The following is a 22,708-nucleotide window of genomic DNA, read 5'->3' as shown; positions in this document are numbered from 1 at the left end:
CCAGATGGAAATGGAAAAATCTCCTGATTTATGGCTCTATCTTTATGTGATAATAGGCATCACGGAGATCCATAGAGCACATCCAATCATACTTCCTCACAAGAGGTAGTATAGACTGTAGCATGACTATCTGGAATTTTGTCTGTTTCAGAAACTGAGTGATATGACATAGTTCTAAAATAGGTCTGAGGTCCCCTGTTTTCTTGGGTAATAAAAAGAACCTGAAGTAGACTTTGGACTCCAACTGGTCTCAGGGGACCTGTTGGATGATTTTTCTAGCAGCTTGGAGACATCTGCTGTTGCTGATTCCCACTGACTGGGTGGGATGTTGGGAACTTTTCTCCCTTTTCTTGTTGGATAAGAAAAGGGAATTGAATAGCCTATCGTTATTATCCTCAGCACCCATGAATCTGTTGTGATGTTCTGCCAGGCTTAAGGATGCAGAGATAAGTACCCCTCGACTGCCTCCAGAGAACAATAGTTGGGCAATTTTTTAGGAGCACTGGTAGGGTTTTTCAGTAAAGAAACCGCAAAACACCTGATTATGTGGTCTGCCTCTGGGATGACATACATTTGCATTATCTCCCCCTCTGCTATGAGGACAGCTATCTACAGGAGATTCACTGTAATAATCATGTGATTTCCTGAACCATATCCTTTTTGCCACCCCTCTGATTCCCTGAAAAGGTCTTTTGAGAAGTGGGAAAATGGATTCACACTGCAGAGAGGGTTTAACCATCCTGTTGTTTCCTGGTCAGCATATCTTTCACTTTTGGTCCAAAGAGTGTGAAACCATCAAAAGGGGCATAGACGCATGGAGACTTTTGAATTATACTGAAAGGCATGTAGCTGGGAGTCCACAGTCTTTTAAACATCTGCAGGCAGGTTACCAAAGAGTGACTCGATGAGTTATTTAGTCAAGTCCTAATGGAAGTGTGTAGCATGAGCTAAATAGTTCAGAGGTCCGAGAGCAAAAACTACTGAAGAGTATGTCCATTTCCCAAAACTGTCCAATGCAATAAATTCTATATTGGGAGAAAGATAGATAAACTTTCTTCAGATAGTTCCTTCTTTGTGATCACCACTATGACCATGGCATCTACTGCTAAACCTTTCCTTCAGTGTTTCCTGTTCCTGGGAGCTACCAATATCCTATCAGGTTTCTTTGGGATAGGTTCCAGCATATCATGGTCCTTCCATGCCCACTGAGCTACCAGGTCCATCAGAGGGTCTATGGGTGGTACAACCCAGGATGCACATGAGCTGCTAGCAAAGGCTTTGGGGAATACGGGGAATACTAGCTTGTCCGGTGAGGGGTCTAGATGCTTCATCAATTCGAGATTCTCGTCAAAGGTGACATCTTCCAAGGGTATACAGGGGAGCCCTCACCCTCAACCAAATCTAAATATTTGGTGACTGACTCTGTAGAGGAGTCCAAGTGCTTCTGTTTGCATTTCCATTTTCTATTACCTTCTGCTTGGGTACGACCAAAAGGATGTGAATAGGACTGGGAGCTTCCTTAGTATGTGGCCTCTGAAGACACTGGTACCAATTGCACCTGTTGATGAGAATGAGTGGAAAAAGAGAAGCAGTATTCCGCCTTAAGGTTAAGATGGAGCCGACCTCAAAGAATAATGCCTTTTCCTTTGGTCCAGTCAGAACCCTTTCAAAGACCTTGAAGGCAGATGCCACAATCGCTGCCAAGGGAAGCCTTCATCCAACAGGGAAGAAGCAAATCTCTGCCTCGATGGGCTTCAACTCCAAAGTTTCCCTCAGACCAGAGCTTGTCATGAGAGGTAAAGACATCTCCAGGAGATTCTGGGTTCACCCTTGTCCCTGAGCCCTAGTATCGATGTTTGAGCTCCAAGACTCTTCTCGATCCAAGAGCCTCAGAGTCAAAAGTGTCAGGGATGTAGCTGGAATTGAAGTGACTTGGGCTGTTGGTTCTGGCAAAGATGCACCGGTATCCATGGAAATCAGTCCCGATGGACAGGTTTGTACCAGAGATAACATGGGAAGGATTGTTGGACCAGTTACCCAGAGCGTTTGAAGTGGATGGCGCTGACAGAACCTCAAGCTGAATTTGCAATCTCAGAAACTTCTTCCTCATTCCGTCAACCTCGAACTCTGTAAGGCGTCTGGATGACAGAGCTGAACTTGAGGAAGATGCAACAGAAAGTGGTCGATAGAAACCCTACTCTTGTAAGATAGGTGAATATAACCTAAGGCTTACCAGTTCTGGAGAGAAACTGAGCCCAGGCAAAGAAGGTCAGACCGCAGGGGTCAGTGGAGTGGACTTCCTTAGTGTCTACAGATCTGGACCCAAAGGAACTGTTGAATCCAGGGACCATTTTCATGGTTTATCTGATTACTTATCCTCTACTTTTTCTTTAAACTTGTCTCTCTCGTTTTTCTTTGGCTTCTCCATTTTCCTTGTTGCAGACTCTGAGGAAGCAGAGGCTGGAGGAAGAGAAGACCTTTTTAGAACAAGTTTTTTATTTTCCTAGATAGGATGGATCTAGAACCAAAAGAAGCATAGGCTTCACAATCTGCCTCCAGATGAGCAGCCCCCAAACAATATATACACACTGAATGTGGGTCCTTCAGCAGGATCTTATACCTACAGGCCATACACTTTTTAAAATCTTGTACTTTGACATTCTAAGAGCAGAACTACTAGTAAAGACCATGCTATAACACTAAAGAACTAACACTAACAATGAACTACAAGTACTAATAATAATTATGTGATCTAAGACTACTATACTAATCTGAAACACATGCAATCACACTATAAGCTCTCCAAACACTATGCAGAGACTAACATAGTGAAGAACTAACTACTTATCAAAATGGAATGGGTAAGAGAGGAGCTATCAATATCTACTGAAAACTAGCAAAAACTAATGATAATAATCATGACAACTCCCAAAGCTATTTTTTTTTATTGTTATATTTTTTAATTATGTTGATGGACTCAACCAATGACCATCTTCAGCCATGTTACGAGCAAATAAGGGCATAAAAACATATGCACTTACAAATTTAAGTAGCAATTGAAATCACTAGAACAAAATAAATTCTATCCAGCATCACATCATAGGAGATTACTAGGATATCGACCCGGAGGTCATTTTAGCCCAATGTAATACAGTTGAGATACTAGTCAATACGCAAGATTCCATTTAGTGACGTCTGCCTAAGTCTAGGAGGTTGTAGGCACTTTTCCCCGGTAAGAATGTACGGTGCCCCATCCACTCATCTAGGTTCCTCTTGAACAGTGTCATACAGGTGCTCTGTTTCACATGAATTGGTAGCCTGTTCCAAAGATGTGGCAGTTGCTGGGAGATAAATATGTCCCTCCAGCATGTCCTGTTTAAGTTGCAGGTCATATTTGAGTCCCTGGAATGGGTAGCCCTAGACCCATTTGATTTACGGATATGCAGTAAGTTCAGTAGGTTTGGGTCTTGGGTTGCTCTGTAAGCTAAGCAAAAGTCTCCCCTAAAAAGTCTATACGATATGGAGCACAGGGATTTTAGTTGGTCCATATAAGGCACACACTGGAGGCCCTTGATCATCTTTGTTAGAAACCTTGGAGGGCTCCCTAATTGCTGTAGGTGCTTAGTGCGGTAAATACCAAATGGGGTGTTATATTCTATTACCGGCCAGATAAGTGCCAAGTATAGGGGAGTTATAATTTCTTTTGCTCTTGAGGCAATGCCTTTACTAATCGAGTGAGGTGCGTGGAAAGCTTTTCTTACAGTGGTAGACATATGGTGGTTTAAGTTAAGTTTGCAGTCAACCTGTAATCCTAGGTCCCTTACCACTTCATGGATACTTAGGGTATTGTTATAGATGTGATTGTGTGAAGGGACACAGTTTGTGCTGGAGGGAATGATGATGCACTTCTCTGCATTCAGTTTGAGACCGTGACTAAAACACCAGTCAATGGTCTGTGTGAGACCATCCTGGAGTACACTGACATCACTTGGGGATTCAATGATTGCACCAAGTTTGCAGTCGTCTGCAAACTTGGTCAGCCACAACTCTTTAGTTTTGACCTGAACTTCTAAAAAGTATATAGCAAACAGTAGGGGGCCTAGAACTGACTTCTGTGCCACTCTGCTGGTAACAGGTCTACTGGTCGATGTGGAGTCACTCACTTTGATAGTATGTGTCTGGTTTATGAGCCAGTTTGCAACCCACTTTACAACAAAGGGATTTTTCGTCTTAAAAAACACGTTCCTCACGGCTCTACACATAACTCTCAAAGTCTTAACACAAGAAAGCTGGACACAGCTTTAATTAATTGGGGGGAGGGAGACAAAGATCCAAAAACAGGGAAAGTTTAAATATTGCTCTTATAAACTTAGAAAGTTTCTTCAATACAAGACTTGTGTTATCATGCATTTTCTGAAGGATAGGAAGTCTGAAACTCAAATGTCATTATATATTGACTTCAATCTTCAGTGACTTGCCAGAAAAAAAAAAACTCAAAATTTAAGAACAGACAAAAGTCTGAATAATCTGAAAATATGGACAGTTGAGAGGTATGGTTCCACATCTGAAGGCATGGGTGTAGCCAGGCATACTCATTGTACTCTACAGAGTACATTTCTTTCTGACCAAAACTGGGACCTTAACAGTCTGTGAGTACAAAATGGAATCTACTGACTACACCCCTGTGTGAAGGACATGTTACGCATTCTGTGTTAAGAATTTTTCTAATTAATGCCACTGACAGCAGAGATGTTCGAAAATACATGTACTCAAATTTAATGACAGTTTCAGGTGATAACAAACTTTGCATAACACGCCACTCAGTATTCTGATTTGCACTTAAGCAAGGTCCACTGTTCTCTATTATAGTAGTATTACTTGTATAATGAACACAATATATTCCAAAAGAAAGAGGGCATGAATTCAAATGAAGACTATTAATCCACAGAAACATGGGGCATAGATTCATTATCTACAAATAGAAGGGGAGTGAACAATGCAAACTTGTACACTTGCAGGAAGAGTCACTTTGCGTGCTTGACACCAATGCTGCCTTAGTCTTACAAGAACAACAAGAAATGCCCCTAAAGTTAAACTTCAGTGAAACCACCAATCATACCTTACCTTTCAAATGCTTATCTGCCAACATACCTCTCAAGTTTACCTCATTTGTAGGTCTTAAAAACTTCATGGTCCCCGAAGTTCCACATTGAAAGGGTCTGTCACACATGCAGGAAATATTTCTACTGATATCCATGACAAACATGAATGGAATAAGTCATATTAAAAGTTTAAGTAAAACCAGCATATTTAACCATCCTATGACCTTTCCAATTGAAATTAAGTTGACAGTATGCATTCCACATTTGCCCATTTGTCAAGTCTCTTGCATCATCCCTCTTGACAAAGGCGGCTCCTCTGCTGAGTTCTCAGACTACAGGCCAATTGCTCTCCTCCCTCCCATAGCCAACATTCTAGAAATATGTATACACAGGCAACTCTTCGGCTATCTACTAAGCAATACTCTCCTATCTGTATCTCAATATGGCTTCAGACCTAAACACAGTACAACCACTGCCATTGTTAGCTTTACAAACTCAACCAGCTTAGAAATGACAACCAGTATCCCACCAAAAGCAAATAAATGAGTTAGGTTCCTTGGAGCTAACACAGTCAGCCCTCTTCTGGTTTCTCAACTACTTAAATGACTGCCTAGGTTCCTTGGATCTAACCCAGCCAGCCCTCTTCTGGTTTCTCAACTACTTAAATGAGTGCCAATAGGCAGTTAAGTGGCAAAATAAACTCTCCACCCTAATACAGGTCTCAGAAGGAGTACCCCATGGCTCAATTCTTGTTCCACTACTCTTCACCATATCCACCAACAGGCAATGCACAGCCACCAAGCATGCAACCATTGTTCAATATGCAGATGACTCCTCCCTCATAGGTTCAGCTCCCTCCCCACGAGAATTCTTATAAATAACCCAAGAATCTTTCCAAATTAAAAATACCTCTTAGACTCTCAACTCATACTCAACCCAAATAAAACAAAGCTTGTGCTCTTCACTAACAGCAAAGTTCCTGATAACTCTCCACCTTCACCATCTATTCAGCCAATAAAACTAAAACTGAACCTGTCCAGCACACTAACATCCTTGGAGTCACAACTGACAAGAATATAAAATTTGACAAACACCTCACTCTAACTATTAAAAAGGTCCTCATTAAGCTAGGTTCACTATACAGAGTCAAGCCATACCTAATGGAGGCCACTAGACATTCCATAGCTAGGGACTCATCTACTGTCTACCTTTCTATATTCCTCACTAATCTCAGAAAAATCAGATTTAAGCAAACTGGAATACTGCTATAACAAAAATCACAAGATTTGGTACTAGCCTCCCTTACAGATCACATCACTGCACAGCACTTCAAAAACTAAATTGGCCTGAACTACCCAATCTCCTATCCCTCAACCAAATTTCATTCATTCAATCCTTCACCATCCAGACAACTGTCCAGCACTCAGGAGCTTAGTGCAGCCCTACTCAAACGGCAGGCCACTAAAATCCTCCTACAAAGTACTACTCACAATAACTAAATCTAATAATTGTTACATTCGCTCTCTATTCTCCCACCAAGTATCCAAGTCCTGAAATTCCATGCCTTTGACAATACTAAATTCTAGCAACACATCCAGATTTAAACTACTGCTTAAGGAATGCCTAACCAAAACTGGCTTTGCTCCTGCACTAATCCAGGCTGATCATTCTGTCCTTCCTTGTTCTTACAACAAAAATATGCCTTCCCTTGCTAAATTCTATCATCCAAACTATCCCTTCTCTCACGGAATTCCAATTTCTCTCTACTTATCTCAAGCTCACCACTGATCCTATTTTTATCTACCTATCTAAAGCTTCCTATAGTTTCATCATATTCTCTCCTTGTACTTCACCTCAATATTGCTTTACCAATCACTTAGAACAATTAATATTAGCATAGCAACAATCGGCCATATTCTTGTTCATATACCATACATGTATCTCATAAATATTTACCACCAAAACTATGACAGTGATCAGTCATTTCTCTATGATGGCACATGCAATTTCATGCTAGTTTATTTGTTTGCTTTCTTTTTTTCCACTTTATTTTACTCTCTCATTTGTTATTGTTTTACGTATAATCTACTACCTATATTTACCAAAGTTAAGTATTCCTGATTGTTATCAATTTCTTGTATTCTTTGTAATGTATTTTTGCAATGGAGCTTCTCCTCAGGCCTCAGCGGAAAAAAGGGCCACAGAGCTAGTTAGACATCCCCGGTAAACAAATGTAAAAAAAAATAAATAAATAAAATAAAATCTGAATAAATAAATTTATTCCACATTATGATGACTATTTCTGAGATGGAAAGCTGAGAGCTTTATGCGCCAATGCAGAGAAAAGACTTCAGATATCTGTGAAGCACACTACATCCCTACTGCGGATAGTGAACACCTGTGGCCTTACTGCCAAAATGGTAAGAATCCCAGTGACTGAAAAGATATGCAGCCAGGGAAACCTTGATGTTTCCCATCTGTAAGTGCATGGAAGTGGTCTGGTCATTAATCATTGTGTTTATATGTAATTTATCTGAGGTAAATTAAGAGGCCAGTAAGAAAAAAACACTTAGGTGACAATGTTTGTTTTAAACGATTCTTTTGCCTATATTTTTCTGAATTTACATATTTACAAGAAATTGAATGAGTGCACTCTTTACAGTACTGCCCGCTTAAAACAAAAAGGATTACTCTAATATACTTAAATATGGTGATGTAAGTGTGGAACTTATCAATGTAACAGTACTTAAAAATAAAAGGGCTGCTTCAAATGCTGCCCCTTGTCTATATAACCAGTACTGCAATAGCTGGTCAAAGGCTAGTACTATGTACTTATCACAAACAGAATGATGCAAATGCAAAGCCTTGGCTACTGATGTATCTGTTATTTGATAACCGGGTCGGTGAGCTGGTCTACTGACTGCTTTCAGTCATGACTTAGGCCCAGAGAGCAACATAAAGTAAGTACTAAAGATGCTGTTGTCATGGGGGGGGGCATGAGTGCACTAAACATGCAGCCATGGATATATCCCAAAAGGCTTCACTGTACATTCTCCCATTTGATGCTCTGGGCAAGTATGCATGAGGAATGTAGGGCTTAAGGCATAAATACAAATCACTCAAGGTAGATGAAGGCACCGTGTTATAGTGCACCTGACACTCACTCCCAGGGAGTGAAAGGGATGAATGACTCTTGCCCTGGAAGAACAAACAGATCTACAGGGTGGCCAGACAGTAGAGCTTGATGGACAGAGGGATTAGTGAAGACATACCCGAAATGCATCGCACTGATTTTATCTAACATTTTGCCACCAGAAAAAGGTCATCCTTCCAGCCCATCTACTTGGTTAATAATAAACAAAAGGGCAGTTCCCTTAAACTATATATGAACATCTGTTTTATAGTTCATGTAATATATAAAGTGTCTATCCATTGCAGTTTTTTTTATCCTAGCTTTAGTATGTTGTGTTATATTATTACTCTAAATTAACATGTAATATGTGCAATTAATCACTGACAAATCTTCACACACTTCCATTTATGTTATTTCGTCTTTAACATTGTTACTTTATATGCAGTTTTTCTCCGTGGGCTTCCTCTGAAAAATCAGTCCTTCCCAGTTAGAATATAATGGTAAACAAGTTCCATAAATAAAATAAATCTTCCATTGTTGCAGTCTTCTCTCTCTCTGTGTCTCTCTCCCCCTCCCTGTTCACTAAATCTTGAGAGATTTTTTTCAGTCTGCTCTACTCCTCTCATACCTTTCAACCTCTATGTACAAGAAATCTGGACAAAGCCAATAATAATGGGGGACAAATGGTCAAAATCTGGGGCAGAGTTTTAATATTGATGTTATAGGCTTAGAAAGTTGCTAGAATAAACAGGTTTTTGTATTAGCATGCATCTTCTGAAAAACATTAAGTCTGAAACTCAAATGCATGTAATTATTTAGTGACTTCAATCCTCAATGATTGCAAGAAAACCAGAAATACTATGAGGAATAAGCCAAAAATGAGGCAACAGTCTGGACATTCTGTGAAAATATGGACAGTTGAAAGGTATGACTGCTTCATCCAACCATTCTTCCTTATTATATTTTTTATGCCTCATTTAGACCTCTATCACTTCCTGTACAAGGTCCTTGACATCTATCAATCTCTTTGTACTTTCATACTCTAATCAATCTTCTTTCTTCAAACCACATTATTTTATTTTCTTGAAAGATTACCACCCACTCACTCCAGTCCTTACAAAGGTCCATCAACTGAGCCACTGCCTTCTCTCTCCATATCTTCATACATAACCCATCATCTTTTATTGTCCAGCTCTCCCTCCAGCACTTAAATACCCTCTTTACTACTAATATTCTCTCTCCAATATCTTAAATGCCTCTTTTTCTGAAGCCACGTCCACTGACCCAAAGTACTATGGCCATACCTTCAACTGTTTATTTCCCGCATCACCCAATCCAGATGCTTCTGCTGTCAGCTTTTGGTTTGTGTTTAAAGCTATTAAATATCATTAAAAAAACTGGTGTCATTTATCCCTCCTACCCTGTTTCCTAGTTCTGACCCTGTGGTTATTTATTCTCCCACCTTCCTATTCTATTTAAATGTGTAATATACTCTCAATGTCTGTCAGCTTCTTATCTCTAGAATCACTGATGCATCAGTATAGACACAATACCAGTGGAAATACCAAAAACCTAGTCATCTCTTACAGGACACCAAGCAACTTTAATCTGCTACTCATGGTAAGATTAGTTCTACATATCCAGGTATAAATGTACTATCACCAGAAATCATCGGGTCTAGGTTTGAAAGTAGATAGGGAGTTACTGTTACACACAGAACAAGTTTATTCCAAAAGCAATGAATGCACTGGGCTGCAAATAATTCTCAACAGCAAGTGCTGTTGATCTTGTTGTGGAGGTTAAGGTCCTTAGCAGAAGTGTTAGAATAGCAGTTTTGTGAAGGTGAGAGAGATCAAAAATGGTAGGGACTTTCAGTGCTGAGAAGTCAAAAGAGAGCTCAACTTTCAGGAGTCTATACAACATAGAGAGAGGGAGAGTGGATTACTCTTTTGGGATTCTGTAGTCCAGAAATACCTCTTGCCAGAAAACGTTTGGGTCTTTCAAATCAGTCAATGTTTCATGAGAGAGGCATTACAAAAAAGACACTGTATTCAAGGACAGGTGTAATAAGGATCATAGTATCATACAACATAAAAGACAGGTTGATGGCCATGTGCACTTTGCTATATCAACCTTCAGGGTCTACCCTTAGCCAGAGTGGTAAGAAAAGAGAATAAAGGGCCAGAGACTGCATGAGACTCCTGAAGATCTGATGAACAAGGCAGAACTATGCCCTAACTACAACAAAGACAAGGGGATCAAAATAAAGACCTTCAGCAAGTCCAAGATAAGTACCTGTTTTCAGAGAGGTATGAGCAATGTGGTAAAAACAGGGATGATGTCTTTCCAAAGGTAACTTGAACAGTTTGGTCTACCCTCAGACATGTCCAACCCGCGGCCCTCAGAGCTCTTCCATGCAGCCCGCAACCCTTCAAGTCAAAATTCAACACTTTTTCATATTTTTCTGTGTCCATGACCTTTAACCTCAACGTCTCTATGTGCATGCACCAAAGCAGCCTTTCCGTTATTTATTTTTTTTGTGCCAAAGTAGGATCTGTGTGTTCACGCTGAAGAAGAGGGATTTGTCATTGCCTTTAAAAGGGACAGCACCTCCTAACTATATTAATAGGTAAGTAAGAACCAAACAGATTAAAATAAAATCTTGCTGTTATTTTTATACCATAGTACCAAAGCTTGGGAAATAATTACAGCAAAGTTGTAACATAACCATTAAGTCTCTAATAATCAGTTTTCCACTCCATGGTCATGAAGCTTTTAGCTCCAGGATCATGTATAAGAAAAAATGAAAAGTAGAATATCATATTTTTGTTGTTGTTATTGCCTTATCATGCATCTGGCCACCTATTTATTTGTTCATTTCTTTATCTGAGAGCTTTCCTTCACTTGCTGATGGGCAACAGTGGTCTAAGAAGCTACATCAGGTGGTTCAGCTCATTGAACCATTCATTTTTTCAGTTGACCATGTTGGTATCACTAAGCTTGTTGTGACCTCTTTGCAGCAGAAACTTGAGATGGTGTTTATATAGTTGGGGGAGGGGTCTTTAGACACTGTTCGTACCAGGTTAAAAGTGCAGAGAGTATGCATCTGTTTCATTTCTGATGCTTCTGTTAATGAACTTCATTTGGATCTATTCAGCAGCTTATGGTTGTAAAGTGAAGGCTAGCTCACTCACGTACATATGTATAATTTTGTTGAAGTTGCAGCTTGAGGGGTGTGTTTGAATTTTATATAAGAAAAGTTAGAATTGCATTACTTAATATTTGCATATTGTCCGTGTTGACGTTTGTAATGGAATGAATTCTGTTATATTATTTTTCTGTATGCTGTAAACTGCTTCGATAAAAAGTTCCTTAAATTCTGTGGGGTCTTAACCTGAAACTATTCCACTACTAATTTAAGCAGATGAGAGCTCAGTTTAATCTTCATCCAATAGATGGTACCTCAGGAGTGCAGCACCCTCCTAATAGTACAGTGTAGTAGAACTTGACTCAAAAGTATCATGTGTGGGGAAAGAATGGATGGTGGTCTGATCTTTCTGGCATCTGTGAGATATGGACATGTAGTTTTGATTGAGCTAAGTGACAGAGTGGGCCAGAGCTGTTTGCAGAAAAGCAGTGTAGTTGTTTCTATATTCAATGATGTTTCCCTTTAAACACTATGCTGTTTTTCGTAAATAGTTCACGGAAGTGCTCATTAGATGGCCTTTGTTTGTCTGCAGTGAATCCTTGCAGTGCCCCCCCCCCTACCTTGCACTGCTTTGAAGACATATTTTTAATGCTCGCAATTGCTAAAGTGGAACGGAAGTTCCTTAATGTAGTAATGAATCTTTTGGTACACTGAGAATAGGATTCACTCATTTCTTTGTGTACACCGAGCCCTGTATTCCTTCATTACAAGGATCTTTTCAGTAATTTTATGCAAAGCAAGTTAAAACGTGTAATGAAATTGCATCTTATGGGTTATTTGGGCTCTTGGTAGAGTCTCAAATTCTGAGATGATGTGTATGTCTAGATCAGTTCATCAGAGTGATCAATGGCTACATTTAATGTCTTGAAGTTCAGTTAGCCATAATTAGTAACTTTGCTCTTCTTCATTAAACAAATTACTTCTGATGAAGTCTTATGATTTTTGCAGCTGGAAACACCATTAGTATCGCTGCTTTTACATAAGTGTAACTTGTCTTATCCCCCCACCCCTGCCAAACTTCTAACACACTATTTGGCTTCTAAGAGCTCATCTGTTATGATTGCCTAGTTCCCATTCCTGGTTGGGGATGGTTAATGCCCCTATCCCCTTCTCCCTTGTAAAAATCAGGAATATTATTACAGCTTCTTTTTATTAAAATTCAGCTGTTGGACTTTGAGCTCTGTACTTTAACTAGCCCTTGTTATAGTCTGCAGACAAGCCTTCCATCTAGACTGCCGTTCCATGTTGCATTGTCTGTTTTGGGATACAGTGAATTCATTCTTTTTTTTTTTTTTTTTTTTTTTTTGTGGTGTTTGCTTGCATTTTTTGAAATCTGACTGAAGCTTTAAGAATTCTGTCTTGGAGATAATTATGTGTCTACATCACATGCATACAATGTAACCATGATTTAAGTGTGCCACTGTGCAAGCTGTTGCCCCTAGTTACTGGTAATCTCCTACTTGGATTAATTTGTCTGTGCTTCTGCTGACAGTTCGAATCATGGGTCATTTTTCATCTTTTTGATTTCAAAACAGCTTCAGTTGATAGAAATTCAAAGAAAAGTATGTAAAATGCAGAAAAAAATGAGAGAAACCACTCAAACTGATTTACATAGCTAGGCAGTTGTACGTTCAGTAGAATAAATGTATTTTCTTGTTTACTAGGTGCAAAATACAGTCAAAGCACCTGTTTATTTTCATCTTCTGCACAGGACTGCAACTTCCAGAAGTCAACAAACTAAGACAGCAGTGGCTCCACTGCTCATGCAAAATAAAGTAGTGAAAATGAAGGTGCAACGCCCCTGCACTGGCCCAGTAATCAAGGAGCCTCAATCCTCACCACTATCACCAGTGAGGGATGTGCACATTGGGAGGATGACAAGTACACACACAGTAAAGTACAATTTCCCTTAAGAGCACACAGAGATCACAGTCAGTCTGGGGGCCTGGTTTCTCCCACTTTCTCCAGTTCCCTAATAAGACTCCCCACTGGCACAGCCATAGTGTTATGATCATGAGGTCGAGTTTGGTCGCCTGCAACAGCGAAAGAGTTAACTATAGGATATATTTTATATGCGGCTCCAAGACAACTTCTGTTCACTCAATGTGGCTCCAACAAGCCAAATGGCTGGACACCCCTGAATGATACAAGTATTGGTCTGGTCTATACCCTACTGGAGTATCCAAGTGTCTAAGGGGGATTTAAAAGTAGCACCCACTTTGCAGTCATAAGCAACTTAGCTGCAGTCCCTTGATATAGGCTTTCACTTTTGAGAAGCAGATGCTGAAAAGCAAAACGTTAAACAAGTAGCAAGATACTGCAGAATTCTGAGGAACTGAAATAGAGACTTCATGGCATACCATCATATTGATATCAGATTAAAATGTCTTTCATATAGGCAAGTATGACTTTATAGTGATACGCTTCATGGATATCATCTCCTATGATAAAAGATGGTTGCACAGACTCAATAGGGTAACATTATCTGACTGAGAGATATGAGGTTATGATAAAGTGTTTTTCCTTCTTGGTAAGTAAGAAGACTGCTGAGGACAGGAGCAAGTACAGACTAGCTAAATGGGAAGTCTAAAAAGAGGGAGTAATGGGCTGTCTTAGCCAAGAGCGGCAACAAAAATCAAGTGTTATTTACTTTAACAAGGTGACAGCTACACTTAACATAATAACTACAAGAGATGAAGGAAATAAGAAGTCCTTGATTACATCTTTTGAGAAGGCAATGGTTATCCATCCTTTCTTGGGAGGGAATATGGAACAAAACTGAGGAAGTCAGTTGTTCAGAAGACAAGCAAAAAGTTTAGTCTCTGAAAGACCTCACTATTGGAGTGTTTTTCTGAAATGTAAAATGCCTGGAAAAAGTCAATTTGAAGAGGGTGCCTGGGAAAAAAAGAAAGTCCATCTGAACAGGGTAGTCTGCAGAACTGATGGAAACATGATCCTCCTGTTTATGAACAACATGCCTGTGCTACGTTTGGACTATCTGGAAACACTCCTGGTTTCACTACAATACTGGCACTAATAGAGTTAAATGCAACATCATTTTGATGGTCGGGCATGTAAAGGGCCTTGCGGGACAATCCAATTTGAAAAGCCTATATCCAGACTGTTATATCTAGTCTTCAAGATGGATAGTGTTAAACTAATTTACTAGATCTTTTAAGAAGCAGAATTGCTCATGTTATTTTTGTGGTTATGGTCTGGTTCCACAAATGTTGTTTGTCCTTAATCCTTCCACTGTTTCCAATCCTTTTACTCTTATTTGAATCACCTTAACATTCCCACCTTATCCCCTACCTTAATAACAAAAACATTGAGCATTAGTAAAGAGTTGTAAAGGGACTACGTACTTACCTAGGGAGTTGGAGCTGTATTCGACTATGCTCTAGGCAAAGCACATTTTAATGCACGCTCTTAATGACATGTGCCCGTGCCTGACTGCAAAAGTTAATCTAAAAATATTTTCCCTACTGCAGACTGCCCAAAATGACTAACAGGCACAGAGAGTCTATGCTGTTGTTATGCAGGTTCTATAAATATACAGACTTAATCCTGTAAATTCTAAGTTCTCAATTTTGGTCCTCACGAGACTGCTTTAAGCTTTAAACAGACAGGAGAAAAAGTACTTTTTAGCCTTCAAAAAATGCTGCACGTCAGAAAAGCAGAACAATCCACCTAATCCAACAAAGACACACAAATAAAAAAATGGCTTGGTGTGCATTCTTTTCACTACCAATTTACAATGTAGAACTGATCCTGTTTGATCATTATCATTCTACAATTAGCCCAAACCAGCATAAAAAAATACAAAATAATCAATGTCTTTAAGAATAGGTCCTGCCGTCTTCAGAGAAGTTGGCTTCACCATTTGAGAAAAAAATGCTCAGAGCCTGAACTGCAGCAGGCTACAAGCATGCAGTATTCGACTATAAACCTCCCCTGTTATGAGCATTAAGAAAATTACACAAACGCACAAAAACACCCAGCTACAACACAACTAACTGAATGCATTGTGTTAATTTAATTACAATTTCCCAGTTCAAGCCTTTTGTCGTTTTTAATTGCTGTGATTTTACACAGGCAAACCTAAAACAAGCTGCTTCTCACACAAAAAAGATTTGATATCCTTTCATACACCACATCAGCAAGACAGGATACACTTTTACAACCACTCACAACATATCATTCATTAAGCCAAAGATATTTGGAACCCTGAGACTTGTACAAATCAAACAACTGGTGCTAAGCTGCAATTTTTAATACAAAGGGAAAAAAAATGTTTTCTGCTTACAGACACTACATTTTGCAGTACATATATAGTTAGGTGCCTAATAACTTGTCATAACAGTAGACGTCCTACTTTTTACTGTTGCAGTAGTCCTTACTAAAGGGATATCCCACAGAGGATAGCCATACGTCCAGCCAGCATACCAAAGCCTCATGCACCGCATGCCTGATGCACAACTTATGCCCAAAATGTAAGGTCTATAGATGTATAAGCGCCTAATCCTCAGAACTTTACAGCCCCAATAGAAGCAAAGCTAAAAAAGCACATTTGCATTCAGAAAGGGGGAAGGATGAAGGGACAGAATACTCCAACAGAAGAAAGTAGGACATCTACCATTACAAGTTCTTACACAACTGCACTATGTCCTTTCTTAGCACTGCTGCAGTATTCCTTACTAAAGGGACTCTACAAAAGCTACTGAATAGGATGGAAAAAGGAAGCAACAGAACAGACTTCCAAAAACCCATGACGAATGGCCTAGCAAAGCCAGCTCTGCCCCTAGAAAGTACATCTAGCTTGTTGTGTTTAGTAAAAGTATGTGCAGAAGACCAAGTAGCAGCTTCTAGAATGGATCTAGCATTCACACCCTTGAAAAAAGCACCCGGTGAGGCAATAGCCCTGGTAGAATGACCATAAACTGAAGTAGGAAAGCTGCTTACCATGAAAGAACAACAAACAGGAACGGCCTTAGAAATCCAACAGGAGATGCTTTGCTTTGAAACCACTAAACCTAATTTCTTGACATGATAGGAAACAAACAGTTGCTCAGACTTACTAACATCTTTAGTCTTATTCAAATATCAGAGCTGTCTATGCAGATCCAAAGGATGCAGAATCCCTGCACTAGTATTCTGAGGTGAAGGAAAAAAGGCAGGAAGAAAAATGGACTGCCGAGTGACGTCTCCAGGCGTTTCTGCAGTTACACTGCCCTCTGCTCCTCTCTAGGCAAAATATTGCCTGTTCATATTTGCATTAAATTCCAAAACCATTATACACAACAAGGTAATTTTGAATTTTTTTTTGAAGCATATACATGATAACACACACAATTGTATATATATATGACCTCTGTGGGTTGTTATTAAAATGTAAGGTGATAACTTCAATTTTTAAATGCTGAAGCCACGCTACTAGAGGTTAAGGTACACACAAAAAAAGGCAGCTCTGCTTATGATTTAAGGACAAATCATTGATCACCTTGGCCATAAAAGAAGGACTGGTGAGAGTAGAAACTCTACCTCTGTTTAAAAAAAAGGGGGGGGGGGCTGCCATGAGGACCTGGAGTTCAGAGTCTCTCTTCGGTGAAACAAGAGTCACTAACCAAACAGTATTTCAAGTACAGAACTGCAAAGTAGAAGAAGTTGCAGGTTCAAAAGGAAGCCCACTTGTAAAGGAAGGAAGCAAATTTTTCCAGAACAAAATTAAGGTTCCAAGAAGGAGTAAAAAGTTTTCATGGGGTCTGACTACGAAGGATGCTTTTTAAAAACTGTTTAACTTCAAATCTAGAAGAAAGTATCATATCCCAAACGCAGACAGGCAGAAATAGCTGAAAAATGATATTTATCAGATGAGTATGCCAGACTAGAGTTGAGCAGCTCACACAAATAAGGAAGAACAGCATGAATGCCTACTAAAAGAGGTTCTTGTTCATGCTTGTAAGACCAAATAGAAAATCTTTTCCATTTAGCAATATAGGGTTTCACAGTAGTGGATTTTCTGACCTCCTGCAAAACCCTAAGCACATCCTAAGAAAAGTGGTGTTGAAAAGGAATCACAACCCTGTCACCCAAAGCGTGAAATGCAGAGTGAGAAAATGAGGCTGAATGAGACAGCCCTTTTCCTGTGTTCAGAAATCCAACTTATGACGCAACTTGTGATGATTGTCCCTGGCTACATGCAAAAGAAGTGGAAAAGTACAGTTTTGTACCTACCATAAATGTAGATGTTCGAGTGTTCACCCTGCTGCAGTCATCACACTTGGGTTATCCTGCCGTCAGGCGGTCCCACAGTCGGCCTGAGTTCCAAAGTCTTGGTCCGGTGTCGGTTGCTGTCGCTTCTTCCCTGATGTCAGTGCGCCAGGGGTATATAAGAGGCATCCAACACCATTTTCTTCAGTTTTTCTTGCCCCAGATGTCAGGTGCCCCCAATAGGTAGGCAATATATATATTGCTATATAAAAATGTACATATAAAAATAAAAATACCTTCAGGCACAAGCAAATATACCACAGAGGTTGTATAGGATAGAATGGTATAGATAAGTCCAGCTAGTTCAGAGGGGGATGGAGGGAGGCTGCAGCAGGGTGAACACTCGAACATCTACATTTATGGTAGGTACAAAACTGTACTATGTTCATCGTGTTACCCTGCTGCAGTCATCACACTTGGGTTGAATCCCAAAGCTAAGGATGGGTGGTGGAGTTAAACAGGGTTAAAAGAAGCTAGTAGGCCCTGTAAAACTGCAGTGGCAAAACCAGCTCTAGATTTAGAATATAGAGGTAAGTGATAGTGTTTGGTGAAGGTGTGCACTGAACTCCAAGTTGCAGCTTCCAGAATATCCTTGATTGGCACCCCCCTGAGAAAGGCTGCTGATGTAGCTGTAGCCCTGGTGGAGTGGGACCTAATGTTAGCAGGTACCGTTGTCCCATGATGCGTGAAGCAGAAACATATGCAATGTCCTATCCATTTTGAAATGGTCTGTTTTGTGATAGCTTTTCCTTGTGATCCTGCAGCATAGGCTACAAAGAGCTGGTCAGATTTTCTGAAAGCCTTAGTTTTATCCAAGTGGTAACGTAATTGCCTGTGAATGTCCAAAGAGTGCAGGAGTCTTTCTCCTTTGTTCTGGGGATTTGGGAAGAAGGTGGGCAAATGAATGGTTTGGTTAAGGGCCACACTGGATACCACCTTTGGCATAAAGGAAGGGTTAGTTCGTAGAGAGAGACTGTCTTGATGAAAAACGAGGAAAGGCTCCACTGCCATTAGTGCCTGTAGCTCTGAGACTCTTCTAGCTGAAGTTATTGCTGGTAGCAGGGCAGTTTTCCATGAAAGAAATTTTAAATCAGCTGAAAAAGCTGGTTCAAAGGGCGGCAGTGTAAGCTTTTCCAGAACAAAGTTGAGATCCCAAGTAGGTGTTGGTGCTCTCTTGGGCGGTCTTATGTTCTTAGCCCCTCTGAGGTACTGTCTTAGGAGTGGATGTGAAAATAAAGGAGGATCCGTGTTGTAATGAGCTGAAATTGCTGAGGCGTGGATCTTAATAGATGAAAAGGAAAGTCCTTTGTGCAACATCTCAGTTAAATATTGTAGAAGCTGAGAAATGTTTGGATCAAGGGGATTTTGGCCTTTAGCCTGGTTCCAGGTGCAAAATCTTTTCCATTTGTCTGAATAGGTTTTCCTGGTGCTGGGCCTCCTGGCCTCCAGAATGACATCCATAACAGCTTTGGATAGAGGTGTTGGCTGGTTGTTTAGGTAATTTGCCATGCAGCCAGGTTTAAAGTCTTGAGCTGGCTGTGTAGAATCTGATTGTCTCACTGGGTGAGCAGGTGAGGAATTTGTGGTAAAATCCATGGTGGGCCGTGGGCCATGTTCCTTAGAATTGGATACCAGTGCTGGCTTGGCCAGACTGGTGCAATGAGCATCATTTGTGGCCTCTCTAATCTGACTTCCAGCAGTACCTTTGCTAGAAGAGGCAGTGGAGGAAAGGCATACACTGTTAATGTTTTCCAAATGAATGAGTGGGCGTCCACTTTCCAAGCTTGTGGGTGGAATGTCCTTGTACAAAATATTTGAAGTTGGTAGTTTTGGGGGTTGGCAAACAGATCTATGTCTGGACGTCCCCATTTTTGAGTTATCATTGCAAATACTTGTGGATCTAGTTTCCACTCATGGGGATCCATGATGTTTCTGCTTAGGTCGTCTGCCAATGTGTTTTTCTTTCCTGGCAGGAATTGTGCTTGTAGTTGAACTTGGTAAGACAGTGCTGTGTTCCACAAGGTCATTGCTTGCCTGCATAGAGGGTAGGAATGTGTGCCCCTTGCTTGTTTATGTACCACATTACTGTGGTATTGTCCATCTTTATTATTAGTTGTCCTGGGTGTAAGAGGTCCTTGAAAGCTGTTAGGGCATTCTGTACTGCTAGCATTTCTTTTTGATTGATATGCAGATGCCTTTGATCTGTAGTCCATTTGCCCTGAATGCACTGTTCTGCCATGTGTGCTCCCCAGGCATAGTCCGATGCATCTGTTGTCATAGTTTGCCTGGCTGTGGGTAAGGTGAAAGCATGACCCTTGTTGAGGTGACATGCCTGTGCCCACCATAGAAACTCCTGTTGAAGGCAGAGGCAGGGAATGAGTGGTATCATTGTTTCCAAGCTGTGGCTGTGCTGAGTCCATATGCTTTTCAGGTACCATTGTAATTTCCTCATATGCAGTTTTGCAAATGGTATTAGTAGTATGCAAGATGCCATGAATCCCAAGGCCTGCAGAATTTTTCTTGCAAGGAGTTGGGTCTTTGTTGCCATTATTTTGAAGTACTGAGTCAGCTGTTGTTGCTTGCCTGGCGTGAGGTAAGCCATCTGGGACGTTGTATTCAAGCTGGCACCCAGGAATATTATGTTTTGTGAGGGCACTAGTTTTGACTTCTTTTCGTTTACTGTGTACCCTAAGCAAATTAGAAGGTGTTTGACAAATGCCAGATGCTTTAAAAGAATGTCCTTGCTTTCTGCTTGAATAAGGCAGTCGTCCAGGTATGGGTATATTTGAATTCCTCTTTGTCTGCAGTATGCAATTACTGGTGCCAGGCATTTTGTGAAGACCCTGGGCGCAGCAGATAAGCCAAAGGGCAGTGCAGAGAATTGATAATCGGTTGAACCTGCAATGAAGCGGCGGTATCTTCTGCAATTTTGTCTGATAGGGAGATGCAGGTATTCCTCCTTGAGGTCCAACGTTACTAGCCAAGCATTCTTGCCCAGCATGGGAAGAAGCTGCTGTAGTGTTAGCATTTTGAATTTTGGTACTTGCAGATAGGTGTTCAGAATTGAAAGATCCAGAATGGGTCTCCATGCTTTGTCCTTTCTTGGGACTAGAAAGAGTCGAGTAAAATCCTTGTCCTTGCTCCTGTTGAATGGCTCTCATGTCCATGAGAGCTGTAATTTGTTTTTTTGACTCTGCCCATTGATTTGGTGGCAGGTTTGGCATTCCTTTTATCCTTGGCAAGGTATGAAAGTGGAATCTGTATCCTTGTGAGACAATGTTTAGGACCCATTTGTCTTTTGTGATGATGTGCCAGTTGTCTGCAAAAAGTGCTAATTTTCCTCCCAAGGAGCTGTCAAGAGAGATTTGCTTGGTAGCTTGAGGGTTGAGTCATTGTGTTCGTCTTCTGCTAGCTTGGGGCCTGTCTTCTCCTCCTTTCTGGGTAGCAGTACCCCATTGGTGAGGTTTGTAAGGGCTTGTGACTGACCTCTACCCCTTGGGCATCTGTATTTGCCCCTCTGCGATCTGTCAGAAGCTGGAAAGGACCAGTTTTTTGTTGGCCAATTTCTGCTGAAACGAGGGGGTTGTACCTGTAAAATATCCTTGACTGTCTGCATAGACTTTGCCTTATCCTCCATTTTCTTTAAAACCTCTTCTGCTTTGACACCAAATAATACATCCTGTTGTAAAGGTGCATCCAATAATTTTGCTTTAACATTATCAGGTAAGGTTTGTTCTTTTAACCAAGCATGTCTACGTATGAGAGACCCAGTAACAGCTGCTCTGCAGGAAGCTTCCAATGAATCAAATCCACATTGTAAAGTATGTTTGCCCACCTGTTCAGCTACATGCAACAGATCCTGCATTTCCTTGAATTCAGACTGTTCAGAATGTGTGCTCATTTTTTGTTTTGAGACATTAGGAATTGCTGATATTTCAGCATGTGAAACTGACAATTTAATGCTCTCATAGCCAGAGTAGCTAAGGTGTATATCTTCTTTCCTCATCTATCTAGGGCTCTGGAATCCCTTTCACAGTGCACAGGATTTTTAGCCATAGAAGCTTTTGCCCCTTTGGGACCCTGGGAAATTGTTTCTGGGTCAGCCACAGGACTTTTATAAAGGAATTTGTGTGAGTCAGGTACTCTCTGTAGTATCTGTCTGGTTTGGCTGGAGCAGGAGGTAGAGAGTCTGGATTTAGACTAGACTCCAAGTAAACATCATCCACAATGTCTAAAACTGGAGGGATAGCAAGTGGTCTGTGCTGGGGTAGTAGAAGGAACTCTCGGAGCCGTTTCTTAGAATCAGAGTAGTCCTGGCCTTCCCAGTGGAAATGTTCCCTCATGGTATGTAAAGTTTCCCCAAAGGAGTAGTCTTCAGGGGGAGATGCTGAGGGAAGAGTCTTCAGCATCAGAGTCTTCATAAGGAAGAAAAGCGTAATCTTGTTCCTCAGAAGAATCTGAGGAAATAGAAACCTGGTCAGAGGAAGCATAATCCTCCTCTTGTCTTATTCTTTTATCTGGAGAGGGATGGGAACCCCTGATTAGGGTAATCAAATTTTCAGCCATCTTAAGCATCTGTTTCTTAGGCATGGGGCCCTGAACTGGAGACTGATGTACAGTCTTTTCTGGTTATAATGGAGTTTTAAGCTTAGCATAAGATTTAATGGTGAGTGCAGTCGGTCTGAAGACACCTTCTGCAGCCGAAGGTATTTCTACTGCACTGGGATCTCCTTCTGCTCTGGTGTCAGAAGGGCCTAATGAAGATGGCTGCAACGGCCTAGTACACTCCGCTTGAGAATCCGAAGCTGTCTGGGGTACCAGTTCTGTGGTCGTCAGGGGCTGCGTAGGTGCCTCACTGAAAACCGGAGAACCGGCAACAGGCCCAGCACAGGCCTCGGAGTCTGGCTTGTTCCTAGGCTGCCTGTCCTTATCCTTGCGTTTTTTATGCATGCCGGTCATCGGCTGCTCCAACGGCATGATATAATTAAATTTCCT

Source organism: Protopterus annectens, chromosome 3.part1 (assembly GCF_019279795.1).
Source record: "Protopterus annectens isolate FY-2018-M chromosome 3.part1, PAN1.0, whole genome shotgun sequence".
NCBI lineage: Eukaryota > Metazoa > Chordata > Ceratodontiformes > Protopteridae > Protopterus > Protopterus annectens.
The sequence above is the reverse complement of the archived record's forward strand: the minus strand, read 5'-3'. Positions refer to the sequence as shown.